Genomic DNA, 19,308 nt, shown 5'->3' on the forward strand with positions numbered 1-19,308 from the left:
GTAGTGTATATATGTTAATCACATCCTCCTAATTTATCCTTCCCCTCCCCTTTCCTCTTTGGTAACACAGGCTCTTTTTCTATGCCTGTGAGTGAGTCTCTTTCTGCTTTGTAAATAATTTCATTTATAGCTTTATTTTGGTTCCACATATAAGCAATATCATATATTTGTCATTCTCTAGCTGGCTTACTTCGCTTGGTTTGATAATCCCTAGGTCCATTGATGCTACTGCAAATGACATTATTTCATCTATTTTTATGGCTGAGCAATATTCCATTCTCTCTCTCTCTCTCCCTATATCTATCACATCTTTTTATCTATTCATTTGTTGATGGGTATCTAGACTGGTTCTAAGTCTTGGCTATTGTAAATAGTGCTGCAATGAATACTGGGGTGCATATATCTTTTTGAACTGAAGAATTAATATTGTTAAAATGATTATACTACCCAAGGGAATTTATGGATTCAGTGAAATCCCTATAAAATTACTAACGGTATTTTTCATAGAACTATAACAAAGAATTTTAAAATTTGTATGGAAACACAGAACACCCCAAACAACCAAATCAATCTAGAGAAGAAAAATAGAGCTGGAGGAATCAGGCTCCTTTGACTTCAGAGTATCCTACAAGGCCACAGTCATCAAAACAGGATAGTATTGGCATTAAAATAGATATAGAGAGCAATAGAACAAGATAGAAAGTGTAGAAATAAACACACACACATATTAGCAAATTTTATCTGCAACAAATATCTATAAGAATAAGCAATGGAGAATATACAGTATCTTCTGGAGTTCCCGTTGTGGCTCAGTGGTTAATGAATCCAACTGGGAACCATGAGGTTGCAGGTTAGATCCCTGGCCTTGCTCAGTGGGTTAAGGATCTGGCATTGCCGTGAGCTGTGGTGTAGGTTGCAGATGTGGCTCGGATCCTGCATTGCCGTGGCTCTGGTGTAGGCCGGAGGCTACAGCTCCGATTGGACCCCTAGCCTGGGAACCTCCATATGCGGCGGGAGCGGCCCAAGAAATGGCAAAAAGACAAAAAAGAAAAAAAAAAAAAAGAAGAAAATACAGTATCTTCAATAAGTGGTGCTGGGGAAGGAAACTGGACAGCTTAAAAAAAAAATGCAGTTAGAACATTTTCTAATACCAAACACAAAAATAGATTCAAAATTGATTAAAGACCTAAACATAAGGCTAGATAACAGAAAACTGCTAGAGGAAAACCTAGGCAGAACACTCTCTGACATAAGTTGCAGCAATATATTTTTGATCCACCTCCTAAAGTAATGAAAATAAAAACAAAAATAAACAAATGGGATCAAATTAAACTTAAAAACTTTTGCACAGAAAAGGAAATCATAAACAAAATGAAAAGAAAACCCATCGAATGGGAGAAAATATTTGCAAATGATATGACTGACAAGGGATTGATTTCCAAAATAAACAGTTTATACTACTCAATATCAAAGAGAAAGACAAATACCATATTATAACACTTATACCTGGAGTCTGATATATGGCACGAATGACTTTTTCCACAGAAAAGAAACTCATGGATTTGGAGAATAGACTTGTGGTTGCCAAGGAGTGGGACAGAGGGAGTGGGACAGATGGGTGCTTAGGTTTAATAGATGCAGACTACTGTCTTTGGAATGGATTAGCAATGAGATCCTGCTGTTTAGCACTGGGAACTATGTCTGGTCACTCATGATTGAACATGATAATGTGAGAAAAATGAATGTATACATGTATGTGTAACTGGGTCACCGTGCTGTACAATGGAAAACTGACAGAACACTATAAACCAGCTATAATGGAAAAAAGTAAAAACCATTATATATATTTTAAAAAATCCAATTAAAAACAGGCAGAAGATCTAAACAGACATTTATCCAAATAAACAGAAAGACGGCCAACAGGCACATAAAAATATGCTCAATATCACTAACAGAGAAATGCAAATGAAAACTACAATGAAGTATCACCTCACTCTGGTCAGAATGGCCATCATCAAAAAGTACAACTAATAAATGTTGAGGATAGTGTGGAGAAAAAGGACTCCTCCCTATACTGTTGGTAGAGCCACTATGGAGAACAGTATGGAAATTCCTTAAAAAAGATAAAAATACATATGATCCTGAAATTCCTGGGCACATTAATATAGCTTTATATAATATTTGCAAAAAAAAATGAATATTTTATTTGTCTTTTTGTCTTTTTAGGGCCATGCCAGCGGCACATGGAGGTGCCCAGACTACGGATCTAATCAGAGCTGTAGCCACTTGGAACGTGGGATCCAAGCTGCGTCTGCAACCTACACCACAGCTCACCTCAACGTTGGATCCTTAACCCACTGAGGAAGGCCACGGATCAAACCTGCAACCTTATGGTTCCTGGTTGGATTCGTTAATCACTGAGCCATGACGGGAACTACAATATTGAATATTTTAGTGTCACATAAATGAGATGAATATTTTCTGATGGGAAATAATACAAATCAATGCAAAGGAAGTCAACAAGAATTTTACAGAGATTGAAAAATCAGAATGAAGTAAGTTAAACTTTAAAAAATAGATTTATATAACACATAATGTGCTTTCAGAATGAAGAGAAAGAAACTACCTAAATTAAAGGTGAATTGGTCAGGGTGCAAACATTTTATTTGGAAGGACACATTTTTTTAGATAAAATTATGTTTGATCCTAATTTATAATTATTTTGCAGGTGAGAACATTTGGATGCAAAATAAATTGGGACAACAATGTTCAACTTACATAGTTAAGATATATATGGATTAGCCTCAAATTTTATTTTTTTTATTTTTATTTTTTTGCTTTTTTAGGGTTGCACCTGTGGCATATGAAGGTTCCCAGGCTAGGGGGTCTAATCGGAGCCACTTTTGCCAGCCTACACCACAGCCACAGCAATGCCAGATCCAAGCTGCATCTGCAACCTATACCACAGCTTATGGCAATGCCAGATCCTTAACCCACGGAGCGAGGCCAGGGATGGTACCCACAGCCTCACGATTCCTAGTGGGATTCGTTTCCGCTGTGCCACAACAGGAACTCCCAAATTTTATTCATCTATATTTGTTGTGGGAGGGAAAGAAATGTTACACTATTCAGATGCTTGAATAATGAGGATTTAAGTCAGCAATTTCTTTGATACTACTTATTCTCCAAAAGTCCAATTTGGTCATGAAATTTCAAAACAAAACAAAACAACAGTTATAATTTGCTTATATAAGCTAACTCTATGGACCTTTTAAAGATGGCAGTAATGTGCTTCAACATGAGAAGCATTATTCTTCAAATTGCATATTTTTTATGATTTGTATTTACACATAAGCTCCTGGCTTAGGCTGACTCATGGGACAATCCTACCTTATTCTACTGGCTTTGATTTAAAGCAACTCAGAGATTTTCTGGTTGAATCTTGCTGGGTTTTTTGTTGTTTTGTTGTTGATTCTTGTTTTTTTTTTTTAGGTCTAAAGCCCTCATTTAATCAATTTTAAGGTGGCTTCCATGTTCTGGTGACACAGAATAATATACATTTTTTCCTTTGTTTTTATTTTTCTCTCTTATTTAAGTGAAGGATTTGTGAACCTTATTAGAATAGGATTTATCCATTCACTTCTGATTTCTCCAACTACCTATGCTACTTTGTGGTATGGAATTTGCTTAGTTGCTTTTATACTTTGGGTGTAAGTATCATATTGAATATCAGATAAAGATGTGGTAAGCCATTTGCTTGGTGCTTCATGGAATGAAACATTTAAGAAACCAGAAATAAACACAATTTTCAGTATACGTTCGCTTCCAAGAAATAGCAGAAATTCTTGAATAAGAAATAAAATACTCTGAGCAGGTGATATGGTCCTGTGGTCCGTATTTGTGTTGAATTAGAGTTTGCCAATGCTCTAAATCAAAAAAATTTTCAACGTATTTGACAGCTAAATTGTATTTTTAATAATGATGATCCATTTACATTGATTCCTGTCTATTTTCTACTCAGTCATCCCAATGGTAATGATCTATATTTGAGAATCAAAGTTAAAAGTCAAAATATAATCCAGGGGTATGGAGGAACAAGAATACGAAGATTTATCTGTTACTTCATTAACTCATTATATAACCATCTCAAGTTAAGTTTTAAATATTATTAAAATGAGCTTAATTTTTTCCTCTTCTTAAACCACCCTCTTTCTTTTATGACTTATACCACACTCTATATTTAAATTGTATTTATTTGTATGTTTACCTCTTAGAGTTTGTTGTTGGTCTACTATAAAATACGTTGTATAAGGAGAGACACTTGGCCTCCGTGGTCTCTAATAATGTACCATTGTCATCTAGCACAATGCCTAGCACATGGAAATGTTTCAATTGAGTGCACAAATGGCCTAGGATAATCATGCCATATACTAGGCACTATCTGTGTTTCTAGACCATAACCCAAGTCTTATATTTGACAGATATTTAAGCTCACCAGTTCAATTTTCAATGGAGGAATTTTACCCATTGCCTAATCAAAATACTGTCATATGGTTTTTTTCCCTTGAAACAACTAAAATGAAGATACTACTGCAACTGCCTGAAGACAAGAATCATTGGTCTCCCAATGTCTCCTCTTTTTTCCTCTCAGACTAAAGCACTAAAATTCCGTTCTGCTCATTCTCTTTTTGTGTCCTCTTGTGTAATGCTCTAGAGTTTCAATGTTTGATTGTGAGAGAGACAGACATAAGGGTCCTTGCTTTTAGATACACTGTGTTGCTGGATTATGTTAAAAGAGGTGACTGATATGGGATCCACTAGGTGATTAAGTCTAGTTGGATCCAGAAATGGAAAGTCTTAAGGAGAAACATTAGCAGGGTTCCGCAATGGCAAAACACCAACTTTGGATGGCTTTGAAATGTTATGAGTGCAGACAACAGAAAGTAAGACATTATTAAAGGAGTCACAGAAATTTCCCATTTCTGTTAAGACATTTGAATTTCTGATTTCTTTGGCTCTCTGATTAGGAAAAAAGTGTATCTTTACAAATTTATACATAAAAACACAAATAAGAGTTTGCCACTGAAGTTCTCAGTGCTGTTTCTACTTTGATAAAAGGACTTATTAATCCAAATGCCTTTCTTATTGGTTGACTTTAAGAATGAAGAAAAAAGTAATTACAGAGGAATTGATTTTGAAAAGTTATCTATGTAAATGACTATGGAGGAGTGAGAATAACTTCTTTAAAATAAGTATGATTATGAGACAACAAATAATAACAAGATGAAGTCTGAACATGTTTACAATGAGAAATAGAATAGCAGCCCCTGACATCAGTGAGAACCTGGTGGTGTTCTAAGTTGATCTGATGTTCACAGTCAGGCCTTGGACTTCCCTTGTTGAATATAAGGTGGTTCACAGAACATTAACATCAGACATGGCACAGCAACTCCATGAACATGATGGATCAAGACAAAAATAAGACCTCTGTATAATCATGCCTGAACATAGACTAACCATGGACACTGTTCAAGCCATGAAGGACTGAACACTTCTTTCTCCCATATAATACGCATGACTGTTGATTTTTTTTTACCCGTTAGAGCTGAATGATCTAGTGTTCCCTCCTTCTAGATAAGATTTAATAATATATCCATTCATAGAATTACCCCACCTCCTGAGAGTATCCAATCGAGAGCAAAGACCCACCTCTGTCAATGTAGAAGAAAATATGCACAACCTAAAAGTTGAGAGTTAAGATTTATTTGGGGCAAAAATGAAGACTATAGCCTGGGCGGTAGCACTTCAGATAGCTCTGAAATACTGCTCCAAACAGGTGGCAGGGGAAATGTCAGTATATGTATGATTTTGGTAAAGGGGGAGGTACATGCAGTCAAGCACATATTTTGCAGGAGGTTATTGCTAATGAATATTACTGCTGATCACAAGGAAGGATTTTAGTGCTTTTCTAGATATGAAATGTAAGAACTGGGCTCAGAAAATCTGAAAATACATAATGAAGTCCTTTTCTGCCAGTTTTTCCAGGATTGTCTAACTCCTGACCTCCACCCTGAGCTCCTTTCAGGAGTTATGAGGGTCAGCAGCTGTAGTGGTTCATGATTAAGTCGGTGTAGAGGCAGATGGCAATGCCAATCTTTAGTTCATGGTCCTTGAACTCTCCCCCAACTTATTCAACACAATCCCAAATTCTTGTTACAAGTCCTTTCTAACACCCCCTTACTGAGTCATCCCATGGTTCCCAGGGCAAGTGTTGTCTGTCACTGTTGTGGAAGATAAATCTGCCCTGTTCAACTATAGCTGTAATACTGGAGGGCTTTGGGTGGGGAGCACTGGCAGCAGATAACTATCTCTGGACAGTTTTGGTGAGTGGTGATGCTTGCGGTAAGGGCAGGAGTGATAACCTTCTTATAATTTTAAGTGACATCATCTTCCTAGCTAACACTGAAAGATATTTGAGTCATTTGTACTGCCCAAGTGCTCTGCACTTTAAGCAAATCTGTTAGGTGTAAAGACAGATTTCTACTATAGTTAAAGCAGTTAAAGACTGTGCATTACCTCCAAGGATTATTAGTTCTGCAGTTCACTCTTAAAGGAGAATCCTTTAAATAACAAATTCTAGTGCTTTTAGAGTGTGATTGATTATCAGAAATTTGATATAAGAAAAACTTTTCATGAACACATTTAAAGCAGGATACAGCTGTAAGGGGAAATATTAGAACTTGTTGGTCTAGACGCTAATTTGATTTGCATTCATTTTTTTAGTATCTAGGTATACTTTTCTAAGATTAATTAGTGCCAACATGGAAAAAAATTCATTTGAAGAAAGTATGTTTCTTAAGGGCTCATGTAAAATATGAAAATGTTTCTGATTTTTCAGATGAACATTTTATCACTTGAGATAGAGTGAAAAATGCAGCTTCTCTGTTTTCCAGAGAATAGGTTGTCATAAAACATTTTTAGTAATTCAGTTTTTAAAGATAAACAGTTCCTATTTTCTTTCCTATGTGTCTTAACTTTTTTCAATGTTATGTAACAATAAGACACTCATCACAGCAGATACCTTATATAAATAGAACTGGCTTTATTTCAGAAGCTCCATTAACTCTTGCTCTACCAGGATTTTATTGGAAATATGTGTGTATTTTAAATATTGCTGAAAATGATTCATTGCTATGAAATGGCTTTCTTTCACTTGGTTGCCTTTGCTTCTGACAGAAACCCACCAGCTACAAATAGCCACATTTCTGCTCTTTTTTCCTGCTATTATATACCCCATAAAAAGTAAGTTCTCATGGAATCTGTGCACAAATTGGTTATTGGATTTTATTGAGCATAAGAATTGTCAAATATAATGTTTTAAAATTTTAATTGCAATTTCTATCTGCCTTAATAACCATGGTTATTAACCAAAAATAACCATGTAGTTCATTTGAATGAATTTTTAAAACATGAGAATGGAAATGGCAAAGTAAAATGCTTAAGTTTCAGCTCTGGTCAAGGTCAATACTCTGTTTTGAGGAGGTGATTGAAGGTAGTATGACATTAAGAATATCTAGGATGGCCAGGATGGAAACAGAATCACTACCTGGTAGTCGTGGTACATGGTGCACTAACTGCCCTGTGGGGAGCATAACTTGATTCCCATATGCAATCATTTGTGCTTTAAATTTTCCCTATCTGTATGTTCCTATCTTGTTCAGATAAATTTTATTTATTATTTAAAAGTGATTTAAACTAATGATTTAACCAAAATAATTCAACCATTTATGCTAGAACATCTGGAGATTATCATTACCAGTTTATTTTCATTTCATCTTAAGAAAATGATAATACTATTAATCTTTGCTTTGAAGAACATGGATTCTTAAACTGCTGTTTGAAGATGGAGTCTTCAAACTGACCAGGCCAGTAGTTTACAAAGTATTTTATTTTGTTCTATTTTATTTTATTATCTAATTTAATTTAATTTAATTTAATTTTTGGCTATGCCTGTGGCATGTGGAAGTTCCTGGGCCAGAGGTCAAACCCACGCAGCAATCCAAGCCATGGCAGTAACAATGCTGGGTCCTTAACCTGCTGAGCTCCCAGGGAACTCCTACAGAACCTATTCTTATTAAAGCTTGCTTGGCATCACAAAATATAAAATACATGGCACAATTTATGAATTATTTATATGTACTGAAGTAGGAGAAAAAGACATAAAGCTCTTCCTGCACAAATATTCCTTTTATGCTGGGTGGTCACTGAGGCTTTCTATGAAATCCTAGTATCTTCAGGAATGTGGGTGGGAAACTCCAGAGGATCAAGATATTCATTGTATCAGGGAATAGGTTTAGTTCTTTCAAGAAGAACTGAGTTTTTTGAGAGCCAACATCCACTGAATGATAAAGATTGAACCAGAATACAAACTTCAAGCCTGTTTTTGATAAATCTTATTACATGCTAGTGAGATTTTTTTTAATCATATAGCTCACTTATAGGAAAATAAAGTGAATGGCAGAAGGAAATGAAAAATACTTCTATTAGAGTAGAAAAAAAATTTATGAGGATAATGATTTATATCTTGTTCTTAAAACCTTCTATTATATTTTTCCTTGAAATTATAATTGCTTTGATAAACAACATATAATCAGTTGCCCATATCATAGAATTTCTTTGTTGAAAAGACTTTGATCTGGGACCATAAGAACAGGTTAATATCTCATGAAATATAAATTTTGCTCATGTCTCACCATAACTACTATGAACATACTTAGTAAAGAAAATAATAAATTGATATCTTTGCACAGCCAGCTCCTTCTTATCCCTCAGGGATCAAGTTAAATTTCTTTTCCTCAGAGAGGCATTTCTGTAGGTTCTGCTTGTCATTTTCTCTGATGACAGTTGTTTATTTCCTATAAATGACATAATCCAGATTTATCATTTTGTATGTATTTCTTTATTGTTTATTTTTCTGCACATCTGTGCTGTAAATTCCATCATACCAGAGTTCATGTCTTTCATTCTTGGTGACTATTGCATCTTCAGCAACCAATGTATTTCCTGTCACATGGCAAGTGCTCAATTTATATAATTATTGGACAATAAATGAATATATTATATAGTTAGCTAGCTTATATATACCTTAATATTAATCTATATGAATACTTTCTAAGAAGCATTTCAGATCTATATGTATATACACATTCCTAAATTGATATTCAGTTTTGAAAGGTTACAATTGTACACATTCCTACAATTGTTAATGGTAATTGTTGGATGACATTGCAATGTACCTTTGTGATGTTTATATTCACATCAGTTAAAGAGTTCAATGAAGAAATTTCATGAGGAAGTTTTCAGCCATATGCTCTTCAGAATTGCAGTAAGAGTATGACTAATGTCTGCAGCTTTTTCTTTCAATAACTTTGATTTTCCAAATGGTTCAGTTATTTTCATTTTAGATTTCATTTTGTCTTTCTTTCAATTGTCACAAAATTACAAGTCAGAATTACAAGGAAAGACTGGACAGCATAATTGGGATGTTTTCTATCCCCAGGGCACATACAACTTTGAAAATAATTATGTTAAAAAATTACTGAATTATGTTTAATAAATAGCTCATTGTTCTAATTAATCAATTAATCAATTTACCATCTCTTTATTGAGACCCTACATGAGTAATATAATGATAGAGATAAATAAATATATATGAAAAGGTTCTTTCCTTTAGTGAGTATTTATTAATGATAAATATTGCCCTGCAAACCAATGAATTAATTGCTTAAACCAACTAGCACTGATTATATGTGTAATCAAGATAACTGAAAAAATGAATGATTGCTATGAGCTGGAATGATGATGGAGTTAGATTTAATCTTAGCTTTGAGGCATGGGTAGTATTTGGAGAGGTAATGGCTTGTTCAGGAGCTGATGAGGATCAGAGGGAACAACGCACAAAATTTCAAGCTCAATGAATAAGGGGGACTTAAAGTTGCTTGAACATGGTAGAGCTAGGCTTCTGAGAAGTAGAGAGAAATGAAGTGGTGTTTTTAAGATAAAAGAAGTTTATGAGAGATCTTAAATGTGAAATAGTCATAGGTAGTATGTAGTAGGGAAGCATCTTTCATCCTTAAGTAATTCAGTTTTGTGATGTAAAATGTATTTTTAGAAAAATTAATCTGGTCGTGATAAGCAGACTTAATTTAAAAGCAAAGATAGAGTTAGGGAGATGAAAATAAAAATATATGCTTAACTCTTTTCTCAAGAATTTCTAGCTTTTAAAAATACTCTTTAGTCATCCAAAACACAATTTTTAACTAGAATAACATGAATCATGCATAGCTTAAATATGACAAGGTGTGTACTAAATGAATCCCAAATTGCAAATGTATAATTTAGAGACATTTTTGTTTATGAAGATATATCCAGTTAAGAACATCTTACCTACTGTTATATTGAAACAAAACAGTCATAGATATCTTTGTGACAGCTCCATGTAGATGAAATGTTTTCATTAGGTTTATGATAATAAATTCAATGCAGAAAAAATTCATAGAGTATATATAATGGTGGGAGATTAAATGAGAAGAAATCACAACAGTATCCTAGCAGCATTCAAACTGATCTGTAGATAGCAAGTGGGTGATTACCATGGATCTACTTCATATGCACATACAACAGATGTTATCTTTAAATACCTCCCCAAATAAGCTTCTTGCTGAAATCTACAATCAATAGCTTTAAAAAGTCTGAAGACTTGAGATGCCAGGGATGGAAAGCTGCTGGCAGCATTTGGGACCATGTCAGGAGGAAGATCAGCATTTCCAAGGGTGACAAAAAACAGTTCAATCAATTTGTTCTTGGATTTAATTCCAGCATTTAAATGTAGTTTTTAAAAAAGCTACATTAGGTTTAGCGACATCAACAGCTAGGATGATTTCATTCTCAGAATTAACCAGTTTACCAATCTGTCCAGCTGAGCAAACCAGAAACCTAGGACTCATTCTTTTTTTTTTTTTTTAATGATTTTTATTTTTACATTATAGCTGGTTTACAGTGATCTATCAATTTTCTACTATACAGCAAAGTGACCCAGTCACACATACATGTATTTACATTCTTTTTTTTTTTTTTTTTTTTTTTGCCTTTTTGCCTTTTCTAGGGCAGCTCCTGTGGCATATGGAGATTCTCAGGCTAGGGGTCCAATCGGAGCTGTAGCCTCCGGCCTACACCAGAGCCACAGCAATGCGGGATCCAAGCCACGTCTGCAACCTACACCACAGCTCACGGCAACACCTGATCGTTAACCCACCGAGCAAGGCCAGGGATCGAACCTGAAACCTCATGGTTCCTGGTCGGATTTGTTAACCACTGCACCACGACGGGAACTCCAATATATACATTCTTTTTCTGACATTATCCTCCATTATGCTCCATCATAAGTGACTAGATATAGTTCCCAGTGCTATAGAGCAGGATCTCATTGCTTATCCATTCCAAAGGCAATGGTTTGCATCTATTAGCCCCAGATTCCCAGTCCATCCCACTCCCTCCCCTTCCCCCATGGCAACCACAAGTCTGTTCTCCAAGCTAGGACTCACTTTTGATGCATTCTTTACTAACATAGTCTCCATCCATCCATTTACCCAGCTGTTGGTTTTACATATGTAACTGCAGTCATTCAGCTTCTCATCATCTCCACTGTTTCACCTTCGTCTAAAATAGGATCAGCTATTCTGTGATCAGGTACCCTGCATTCATGCTGGCCCTTGGCTGGCCTATCAACTGTATAGCAGCCAAAATGATCTTTCATGTACCTTCCCTCATTCCCACATTAAAATATTCCCATGACTTCTTATTTTTAGGAAACAGTCCAAAAGCCTTAACAATGGCTAAAGGACAGTGCATTCTTATCACTGCCTGTCTCTGCAGACTCCTTGCTTACTATCTGTTCCCAGGTCTTGTCACAAGAACATTCATTACCTTCACCCTCATGGGTTCTTTGCACATACTGTTTTTTGTTTTTGTTTTTAAGTCTGGAAGGCCCTTCTGCTTCCTCTTTCCTACTTGGCTATTATTTATTTATTGAAAATTATCTCAACCTGTTTCCTGAAGGAAGACTCCTTTGAATTCCTAGCATAGAGCGTATGATATTATTATGTGTTACATGGTGTTCTAGGATGATGTTTATTTTATTCAAACCACTCAACTTGTCTATAATCATAAACTTGCCAGTTTGACTTTTTATTTTATTTATACTTGTCTCCTGTACTATATTTTGTCCATAAAAGCAGAGTTTGTGGCTCCTTTTTCTTGCCATTTTACTGCCAATACCACCAATATGTCTGGCACACAGTGGGTATTTGATTTGCTTCCACTCCTACACTGATGAATAGTATATCTTAGACCCATTGGTAAGTCCCTTAACCATGCACCATTTTCTCATCTATCAAGGGGTAATCACTAAGTCCCATTTCTATTAAAACATATTCCTTTAGACAATGTCTGCTTAAGCTAAATATACGTGGTTTGACTCAGGAATTCCCTAAGACCCTCTGAATCAGGAATTCCACTTCTAGGTATAAACCCCAAAGTAGCACATACATATGTACTCTGGTAAATAAGTATAAGAGTGTTTATAGAAGCATTATCATACTAGCAAAGTTCAGAAAACAGCCCAAATTTACATCAAGAAGAGAATGAATAAATGAATCATTACAGATTCATGAAATGAAATACTACCTGCAATGAAAACGAAGACAACAAAAGTGGATGAATCTCATGAGCTAAGGTTAAGCAAAATAAGCCAAAAGCTAGAGTACATACTATAGGCTTCCAGTTATACAAATCTGAAAAGTATGCAAAGCTCCTTGCTGACAATGAAAGTCAGAATAGTCACTACTTACCAGGAGGTGGTGTGGAAGGAGCTATTGGGGTGCTGGTAAAATTCTGTTTCTGAATCTGAATGGTAGTTACATGGGAGTATTCACTCTATAGAAAAAACAGTGAGTTGAACATTGATCACTGTGTCCATTTTCTAAGTGTTTGTTATACTTTAACCAAGTAGTTTAATGTATAAATTCCATGATTGTAGAAAATTTAAAAATTATCATATTTTTCATCAAGAAAAGAGAAAAATTCTAATATAATGGGTGAATATGAGAAAGTAGGTTTTATCTAGGTGTGTTAGGGTATTTATGAAAGTGTTAAAGTTATTTTGTCAAGAAGAGACTATATGAGACTTAAAGATGAAGCTATTTGAAAAACAAACAATTACTGTTCAGGATGGAATAAGCTTTCTTAATGTTGAATCTTTTCTATTTTGCTATATTTTCTTAACCAGAAAATGATAATTTATATTTTTGAAATATTAACATATGCATATTCCTCTGATTTTTAACTGAGAGAAATATTTTATGGCTCTGTCCTTAGACACTGCCTAAAATCTGTAATAATTGTCAACATTAAATGAGCACTTACTATGTGCCAGATACTAGGTCAAATAAATTATATACAGTATCTCATTTAATCTCCATATGTATACTTGGAAATGTTATTTTCATCATCTTATGAATGAGAATGCTGAAGTTGAGAACTTAAATAGCTAGAGGAAGGTGACAAAATAAGTGATAGAGCACTGACTGAACTGAAATTAAGAGTTCTAGCCCCAATATCTTAACTTGTTACTCTGGCTCTCAAAAGATGCTGAACAAACTCATTAATATTTGTTTAACATAAGAATTAAATTAAATTTTTTTTGTATAGTTATACTATTAAAGCTGTTCTTTTAATGCCTGAGAGATAGGCTGTTACATTATAAGTGTTTATATTACTGGTCCATATATGAATTTTAGAGAATTAAGCTAATATAATTTATAGTTTGGCCAAAACAGAATAACTAGAGATGAAAAGATCTTTATGAATATGGGCAAAGTTACAAAATAATCCCAATATTTCTCTAAAAATGAAAAAAAATATTATCTGACTAGTACCACTATATTTTAGGAACAGAATAAAATAAATTACACATTTGAATGATGATTAAATGTAATTTGCCAAATTTCCATATTTCTGTAGCCTATTATAGAATTGGCAAGGCAATTCAGGGCAACTATTTTATGTCTATAAACGTTCTCATTATATAAATTTTGGTGTACTCCCACTGAATAATTTGTATAGGATACATCTAAAATATATAAAATATATTGTTAGTATTCTTCAATAATTTTTGCAACTAAAAACAAATATTTAAAGTCTCCATGTAATCTACAATTAACTTTTAAAATGTATGGGTAGGAGCATAAAGAGACATGGAGCCAATAAAACAATACATTAGCAAAAGATTTGTAGCACTGGCATTACAATCAATCATGTTTTTTATCCTGGAGAACATTCCAAAATAAACTAAAATAATTTGTAACATTTTAAACTATAATAAATAAATATAAAATAAAAACTATATGTTATCTATTAGAAGGTGAAAACTGCCAACAGTGATAGCACAGCAATTGGTGTGAATATTAATTAATAGCACAGTACCTGGCCTTTCCACTGAATGTTTCCTCCCATTAAATGGGGAGAAAAAAGTCACATGATGTAAAATAGTTACAGACAATACCCTGCTGTCATTGAAGACAATAACTATTACTGTGACTTTAAGAAATAATTCTCCTAATTCTGATTATCCTCCAATTTGCTATTGATCTAAACCCATAAGTCCCCTTGGGTTTAATGAACAATCAGTATTCACGCCCATAATCAACATATTTCTTTTATTTTTCTTTTGATAATCAACATATTTCTATTATTATCTCTAAGTAGGGAACTAGCCATATCATCATAAAATTGCTAATAGAATATATGATATATGTATGCATGTGTGTATATGTATATGCACACACATATATTCTATCACATATTCTATTGAAACATTATTTCAATATTTCCTTAACTAAATTAATAAGTCAGGAAGCTAAAAACTTCAAGCAAAATGGCATTATTTTTATTTCATTATAGTATAAGCTTGGTTTCACATCAGGACTAATGTTACTCAGATTCTTACTCTTGCAAAACACTTCAGTGAAAGCATTCTGACTTTCCTGTAACTCACTTCCCTGGGATTGATGATGTCTGCTGGATGGTATAAATTTCAATGGCCATGAGTTAAGTGAACAAAATAGAAGCTTCCAGAATTCACTGAAGAGGAAATGGGACAAGTATTGTGATCCATAATGAGGGGATGACTAATCATTCATCTCAGGACAGAGGCAAAACAAAGAAACAGTGTGTCCTACCTTTTTTTTTTTCTTCTCATAGGTATTTTGTGTGGAAATCACCACTATGTTATTTGGTCCAGAATTTACCATCAACATTAAAACATTAAAATTGTGTCATCGATTTCCTCCTTCTGAGACCCTGCAGGAAAGAATGAATCTTTTCCTCTCCTTCCTTTTCTTGTTATCCTTTAATAGAAGTTGAATGTAGCAACAGTGATGCAGAGTTGAAGAAAGTTAGAAAAGACTGCCTACAGAGACTCCCATTCTGGGTCCGGTCAATCCCTTCTTTATGCATTGTATGAGGTCAGTCAGCTGGAGTCAATATGAATAGGAGTCTTGGCGATTCTTATCCTCCCCCTTGAACAACTCTACCTGCTTGTGATAGGCTCTTCTCTTCTGGTCTCTAGCCATTGCCCTTTGCTCTGCTCATCTTCCCTTTTAGAAGAATGACACCCAAAGGCTTTCATTCATGTTCTTGTTCACTGCCATTAGGTATAGAAGCTGCTTCCCTGGGAGGGGCCTGGGAATGAAGCCCCCTAGCTGACCCAGAGCCAATGACTACTTGGACAATGTGTATAAAAGCTCAGCTATTTGTTTCCAGGCAAGAGATTTCCTATGCAATTAGCACTCCCTTGTGGGATCAGACTGAGGCTAGAAGCTATCACCTGAAACTACACCCTTACCTAGCTGCTCCCTTTCTTCAGAAAGCACTTCCTTAATGTCTTGCATGTGAATTCCCATCTCAGGCTTTCTTTTTAGGAAATCTGACCTAAGACAATACACAAATTATATTTGTATGTTTAAAACTGAGTACAAATGGCACTTTGCCAGCAAATCCTTCACTAATCTCAGAGGGGGGAAAATGCGCTTTCTCTTTGGAAATCCTGTACATTCCTTACAGCTTTATTATTTCCTATCATGAATCAGAGCTATCTGCAATGTGGGTTTGCTCTTCAGTAGGGTGGGCACTCTGTGAAACTAGGAAATGGTAACATCTGTCCCATTTTCACCTCTTTTATCTTATCTTTTCAAGCATTTCAATGTCTGTTCTTGGTCTCTCTCTTTGACTGTCTCTCCTCTAGACCCCTCTGCTCTCCTTCTAATTCCTCCAGCTCTTTTCTAATTCTAAATCTTTCCTGCTATTCTCTGTGGCTGGCATTCTTGTCCTCTCTTTTTTTCAACCTGATTCATACTTCAAGTCTCCCCTTAAAATTCTCCCTCTGGGACATGCACTTTTCCTGAGCACTCTATCCTAAGAGCTCCTGTTTTCTGTTACACTCATTGGTTCATATATTTTATGCCTTCTGTATTAGTTTCCCACAGCTGCCTTAAAAAGTGCCAAGAACTGGTTGGTGGCTTCAAACAATGGAAAGTTGTACTCTCACAACTGTGGAACACACAAGTCAGAAATGAAGTAATGGTAGGGCAAGGCTCTCTTTGAAGGGTCAGGGGCAGATATTTCTTTGCCTCTTCCTAGCCTGTAGTGATTGTTGGTAATCCTTAACATGTCTTGGCATCATTTCAATCTCTTCTTCTGTCTTCTCATGGCCTTACCTCTGTGTGTCCCTGTCTCTATATGCAGATTTCCCTCTTTTTATAAAATCAACAGTAGTATTGAATATGGCTTGCCAACTCAGATTCAGTATGATTAGATTAGGTGCAACTTGATTAAGTGGGAAGACCCAGTTTCCAAATAAGGCCACATTCATGGTTTCTCAGTGAACATGGATATTGGGGGGGAGGGGACACTATTTAACCCAGTACATCTTGTTAACATTGAACACGATCTCTACTTATGGGCATTAGTCTCCTGTTTGTTTATTGATTGTCTTTTGGCTGTGTCTGCTATGTTCACAGTTCTATCACCAGCCCCTAGATGAGTACCAGACACATAGTAGGCACTCAATAAATACTGAATGAATAAGAGAAAGCATTTTTCAAGCACCACACATAGATTCCTAAACAAAAAAACTGTCATACCTACTAATTATACATGCAATCAGTGCTTGCATTATAACAAGTAACAATCTGCAGGCATAAGTTTTGTCTTTCTTTCTTTAAAGAGGGAAAGATTTAGTTTCAATCATAAAACACTGAAATTTGAATTTGTTTCAGACTCATTTATAAGCTTATTATTAAATATCATCTTTTGGTTGGAACTCAATATTTCTATGCACTCATTAAATACATATATTTATATGTCTATATTCACAAATAGCCAAGACATGGAAACAACCTAAATGTCCATTGACAGATGATTGGATTAAGAAGATGTGGTACATATATACAAGGGAATACTACTCACCCATTAAAAGAAAAAAAAAAGATAAACTAATGCCATTTGCAGCAACATGGATAGAACTAGAGATTCTCATACTAACCGAAGTAAGCCAGAAAGAAAAAGACAAACACCATATGATATCACTTATTTGTGGAATCTAAAATACGGCACAGATGATCCTATCTACAAAACAGAAACAAATCACAGCTCAGAAGAGCAGACTTGTGATTCCCAGGGAAGGGGAGAGAGGGTGGGATGGATGGGCAGTTCGCGGTTTTGGGATGCAAACTGTTATATTTGGAATGGATGGGCAGTGGGGCCCTACAGTATAGCACAGGGAACCAAAACCGTGTGTGATTGGGTCACTTTGCTGTACAACAGAAACTGAAGAGACACTGTAAATTAACTATACTTTAATTAAAAAATAATTGAATTTAACCAATAGAAGTAAAGGCAGCTCAAAACACCATCAGGATTTGTATTCTGGATGTGTCATTCAGACATGTAATTATTAGTTGCCCATTACCTTCATACTCAGTCTATTCTGAGTGTGAACTTTTTTGCAGAGTATCTTTTTCTTTTGACACAGAGAATGATTTCATAAATAGACAAGCCCTGTAATTTGCAAAAACAATGAGATGTATTCAGAAGCTCAATAGGGCTGGTGCTAATGAGAGGAAAAAAACAAACATAAACAAATACATTTGCAAATAAATGTTTCTGATATTAATTTTAATTAACTTGGTAGCATTCACTGTATGTTAGACTCACCTCAGACTTTTATTTTAGTTTATTTTTAAACAATTCTAAGCCCAAAGTGTATATTCAAGTTAGTACCATCAAGTTCACCAAGTACATACAAAATGGAATTAGCCTGAATAAAACACATGGGTTCTAGTTGCAGACAGAACCCAGCAGACCTATGGCATGAATATCTGTTGGTACTTTGAGTAATGGCAGACATGTTGAGCTATAAAACCGGGAAGATAGCCATGTAGCTATTAACAAGTTATGCAGCCTGTCTATAGCTCAGTTTCCTCTTTTTTGAACTGGAAATAATTTTTTTTTTGTCTTTTTGCCTTTTCTAGGGCCACTCCCGCGGCATATGGAGGTTCCCAGGCTAGGGGTTTAATCGGAGCTGCAGCCACCGGCCTACACCACAGCCACAGCACCTCGGGATCTGAGCCGCATCTGCCACCTACACACCACAGCTAATGGCAATGTGAACTGGAAATAATAATCATGCTTCTCAATAGGGTTGCTATGAGGATTTAACAAGTTACTACTACATGTAAAATTCTCAAAGCAGTGCCCAGTTGTAATGAGAGCTCTATATGAAGCTATTATGATAAGATGGTAATGATGATAAATAACATTAGACATTATTTCCAACACAGCTAACGCTTTTTATTTTGAGACAGAATAGCTTTTTAAAACTTTTTATTTTTATTTTATGGTCACACCTGCTGCTTACGGAAGTTCCCAGGCCAGGGATTGAATGTGAGCCATAGCTGGGAACTACGCTGTAGCTGGAGCAATGCTTGATCCTTTAACCCACTGCAATGCACCAAGGATTGAACCTGTGCCTTTGAGGTGACCAGAGCCACTGCATTGGGATTCTTAACCCACTGAGCATGGTGGTAACATTGAAAAGCAAGGGAGCTTTTGAATGTCCATCAAGATAAAGCTTTTCTTTTGCTTATTTTTCTTCTTTTCCCCATCTAATTGGCTTTGATTTTCTTCTGCTTA

The 19,308-nt window shown here is 35.3% G+C and overlaps 1 protein-coding gene across 1 annotated transcript in view; it reads right to left on the minus strand.

Moving 5' to 3' along the window:
• The window catches only part of LOC146397399 (uncharacterized), a 208,726-nt gene that overhangs the window by 107,092 nt on the left and 82,326 nt on the right, over nucleotides 1–19,308 (minus strand). Inside the window, exon 2 of the mRNA XM_084989064.1 lies at nucleotides 12,909–12,993. The gene's annotated coding sequence lies outside the window, so the exon portion shown is untranslated. The remainder of the gene's footprint in view (nucleotides 1–12,908; nucleotides 12,994–19,308) is intronic.

Source organism: Sus scrofa, chromosome 13, assembly GCF_054392235.1.
Source record: "Sus scrofa isolate SSC_HxYL_T2T_F1_AM1 chromosome 13, Sscrofa_HxYL_maternal_Yorkshire_Landrace_v2.0, whole genome shotgun sequence".
Classification (NCBI taxonomy): Eukaryota; Metazoa; Chordata; class Mammalia; order Artiodactyla; family Suidae; genus Sus; species Sus scrofa.